Raw genomic sequence first — 4,287 nt, 5'->3', positions numbered from 1 at the left:
CTTAAGTTCATCTAGAACCACCAGCTCTAATAATTTTCTACAGCTCTATGGCAACGAACGCAGAAATTCAGCATCTAGTTTCTTTGTCCAGAGCCATCAGGTGAACAGTTTGAAGCTAGAAATGCCATACACAAAGACATAGATTTTAAGCAAGCAAGCAAGAGGGATATACCACAAACATATGCTTCCCTAGTATGCAATTGTAAGAAGAAATCAGTAAAGACTAACATGTTACCACAGCCAAAGAAGTTCAGCAAATGGCCGTTTGAACCCAGCATGTAATAAACCTTATTATCAATCCCACGCAAAGAAATTGTATAAGGCCTCTTATCATTAACCTCATTAATGTGACTGTACACAACATCTAGAATGATCTCAATGCCAACACCATTTCCATCCTTGTACGATACAGCAATCGTTCATCTCGATTACACAGCAAAGAGCACGGCTTAATCAGATATCTACTCAGCTCAAGATCAAATCCAAACCAGAACCTAAACAGATCCTCTAAATCCATCAATTAATAACAACGATGACAACAGCAGCACCTAAACAGACGACATTTACTAGGAGAAACTCAATAAACTTGTTCTTCCCCAACTGGTCGAACCAGAGATAGAGCGATTGAGAGAGAGAGGTAGATAACCTTGAATGAACGGCGAAGGATCGAAGCTGTCTGAGCCCTAAACACCAAGTTCCTCAACCGGCCGTTCCAACAGGGGTGCGCGAGACAGAGTTGAAAGAAAATCGTTCGAGTCAGAGGGAGCGAATGGGAGAGAGAAACCAGAGGCCAAAAAATTTAACGGATCGAGAGAGAAAGAGGGCTCACCGTTTTGGTGAGTTCGATCCAGAGACAAACTCGGTTAAGCATCATCATCGCCGATCCGCCCAACCTCCGGCGAGTTTCTGCACCAGAGGACCGAGGGCCGAGCGTTCGATCGGTCGAGCGAGCGAACGTTCGATCTCCGAGAAGGAACTAGATCCGCTACCATCACCACTCGGCTTCGTATATGAACCCCACGCTTCGAACTCTTCGATCGGCAATTGCTCTGTCTTCTAAGGTTTGAGGGAGTCTGAAGGAGGTAGAGATCAAGAGAGAACCGCCGTCGATCGAGCTTTGCATCTTGCTGCTCCCGTCGCTGCTACCGACGCCGATCAGTTTCGGAAACCGGATCCTCGAGCAGACTCCTCGCCGAATAGAGGACACACCTCCAATCGCGCACCGACAGAGGAAAACCCTAACCTCGATTGAACCAACGAAGAATCCCCTTCCAGAAATGTCTGCTTTTCAACGATGATGAAGCCGCTCTTCGATCTCGCTTCAGGAATCACCGGACGTTGAGAATATCGAGTTCGATTCTGGTACGAGAGTTGTTCAACGCCGATCTTCAGATTCTGATTTGCTGGAACAGAACACCAGCAACCTCTAATGGCTGAACAACCACGTCTGATGGCTGAATCAGCCAGAGGAAAATCCTCCATTGTCCTTCGGCGAGAAGAAGTCCATGCTCGAATGAAACCAAACCAGCAAAAGAAAGCCTCCGTGGAGAGAATTACAGAGAGGAAATCCTATTATCCAGAGAGAATCAGTGGGTGGAGAGGGCCCAAAACGCTGAAAATTCCCCCAGCTTCTTGAGCGAACACTTGTTTCGCTTTTTTTCCTTTTGTGCCGAACGTGGAGTCGTCGAGAAGAGAGAATTTGAGAGAGAGAGATATAGTGAGAGAAAGTAGATCTGTGTGTGTCCAGCCCCCAGAGCGATCCCCCTTTTTACGATCGTCAATGGCCTCCCTTTTATATTTTTATTTTTCATTTTCTCTTCTTCTTTTTTTCGTTTTCCTTATTTCTTATTTATTTTTTCATTTCATTTGTTTTCTTTGTTTTCTTTTGTTTTCCTTTTTTCTTCTTTTTTTTTTTTCTTTCATTGATTCCTTTACTTCTTCTTTTTCCTTTCTCTCTATTTTTCTTTTCTTTTTTATGTTTTTTTTTTTTTGCTTTTCTTTATTTCTTGGCTCTTTATTTATTTTTTGTATTTTTTTGTAAAATGAATGATTAAAATGTCGATTTAAAATTCCGGGTGTCAACAGCAACTTCTGCTGCTTGTTTTGTCACCAACCCAGCCGCCACATGCTATCGACTTGGAACCATCGCGGCCATATATTGCAAGTCTATTTCGAACTTATTCAGCTGGTTATATTGACAATACAACACCACAAACAGATTCTACGTCACTCAAAGAATCCAGCCAGCCAAATCGCACCGCCAACCGATGCCGCACGTGCCCACACGTGCCACCCCAAGCCTCTACACGCCCACATGCGTCTCACGTGACTTAAGTCGTCCGTGTATTGCTAACATGGTCATTACGTCATCCTGATGTCACTTGCCGCCTCATTCGCCACGCCAACGCCACGTCATTGCCACGTCATCTGACTAGAATATTCTAATTTCTATAATTAATAATATATAATTAATTAATACTACTTATTTATTCATTTATTCATCAAATTCGATTGATTGATACGAGTTGATTTTTTGTTACAATAAATTGACAAAACAATAGCTAACCTAATAACTGCTTCGACGTCTGCAGAGCCATGTCATCACCACATCACTGCCACATCATCAGTTGACCATTGACAATTGACTAGAGTTGACTAGAGTTGACTGAAGTTGACCGATCATCCCGAGGTATTTCGACGTGCTGATTTCATGATGAAAGCCCTAGTCTCGTGGAGAAGATGAAGAATCCCTCATCTCCTCTTCTTGGGCGTCTCTTGATTTATGAGTAGAGAGGATTGAGAGAAAAAGAAGGGTCGACACAGAGCGAGCGAGCGAGAGAGCATAAACATTCGGAGCACCTTCAGTCCAAACCGAGCATTAGACGAGGGTCATGTTTTGTCCGATGGCCCGAGAACTGCTCTTTTTTTGTAGCATGGAGACAAGCTCGGTCAATGGCCTCATCCTTCTCTTGTCTCTTTCTCCTTCTCTTCCTTATTCCGCGCGCCTTTTTCCGTTCTCCTCTCACGATGTGGGATGGCCTGCTGGCTTGAAACGCGAATATCATGAGTCGGACAGGGTTCTGCATCAAAAGGCCCCCTTGGGCCCCTCCTGGGGACCCGACTCGACTCAGCCTGAGATTTAGTTGTCATCTTTCAAAGTGTGGCGATATTAGATCCGAATCTGGCCTAGCCCGCCCATTTGGTCAGGCCTACTGGGGGTCTCGAACCTGTCTTTTTTCTAGAGGTGATTTGTTTCTGATTGAGTCGAAAAGGCGGCTCTCGATCCCAACGGATCGGAGGTGGGAGCTAAAGTGGTTGGTTCTTCTTAGGATTGATCAAAAGAACCAGCTACTTTTTTTCTTTTCTGGGGAAAGAACTTAAAAAGTTATAAAATGCAAAATAAGAAGAAATAACCTCAATCTCGGCAATAATTCTTCCGCATTATACAACTGCAGATCTTTAAGGAGGTCTAGTTCAGTGTCCCATGAGACTTTATTACCGGACACCGTTGAATTGTTTCCTAGTGTCTTAGATCTCAGAATTTTTGAGTCATTCCACATGCATTAAGGATTTTCAGCCGCCACCGGTATTACTTAACGTGGTATTATGTAACGTGATGACCAGCTTGCCATACTCGACTATTGACGACGGGCTCTCATTAGGAAATAGTATCAACTGATATAGGAGCAACTCTTCAAATTCGTGCGAGCGGTCAAAAGCAATTATTTCATTTACATGCATAGTCCAATGTCACACCTCAGTTCATCCACTTCCATCACACAAGTCTCTCTCTTTGGATGGTAAGAATTACAAGCGCCACATTTTACACCTTGTTGGAATTCCAGCAAGGTGTTAGTGAATAACCATTAAAGACGCCCGTTGTTGTTGTGAAGGTTACAAAAGAATAACTCCTCTAATTATGTGGTAGTTACAAGTAATAATTATTCCACCATCATATGATAAAACAGTAGAGTAATGGAGAATTATAGAGGAAGACTAAGGGTCTTCTTTCACCTTCTATGAAGAGGTAGGGCTTCTCTCAAGAAAATAACATAGGACATATAAAACACTGAAAAATAGTCCCGTCATTCTACAGGAACCCAACTCTTACTCGAGTTGTATGAGTTTGCCAATGAGTTGTTTACGGGTTTGAAGAAATATTACATGAAGATTGTGGATTTGACTAACAATGTAAAGTAGTCCTGTCATTCTAGAGGAATTGATGTCGAGACTGCAAGAGATATGTAGTTAAATAATGGTGCTACCTTTCTACTGCCCATTCTTCAA

At 43.0% G+C, this 4,287-nt stretch overlaps 1 long non-coding RNA gene across 1 annotated transcript; it reads right to left on the bottom strand.

Annotated features, from left to right (window-relative positions):
* Positions 1 to 370: 370 nt before the first annotated feature.
* LOC120290333 lies at positions 371 to 1,268 on the bottom strand. Its single transcript, XR_005548249.1, has 2 exons — positions 830 to 1,268; positions 371 to 683 (listed from the first exon to the last, which is right to left on the bottom strand). It is a non-coding gene; the product is annotated as an uncharacterized LOC120290333 (long non-coding RNA).
* Positions 1,269 to 4,287: the final 3,019 nt, after the last annotated feature.

This window comes from Eucalyptus grandis, chromosome 2 (genome assembly GCF_016545825.1).
Source record: "Eucalyptus grandis isolate ANBG69807.140 chromosome 2, ASM1654582v1, whole genome shotgun sequence".
Classification (NCBI taxonomy): Eukaryota; Viridiplantae; Streptophyta; class Magnoliopsida; order Myrtales; family Myrtaceae; genus Eucalyptus; species Eucalyptus grandis.
This window is presented reverse-complemented; position numbering and strand designations above follow the sequence as displayed.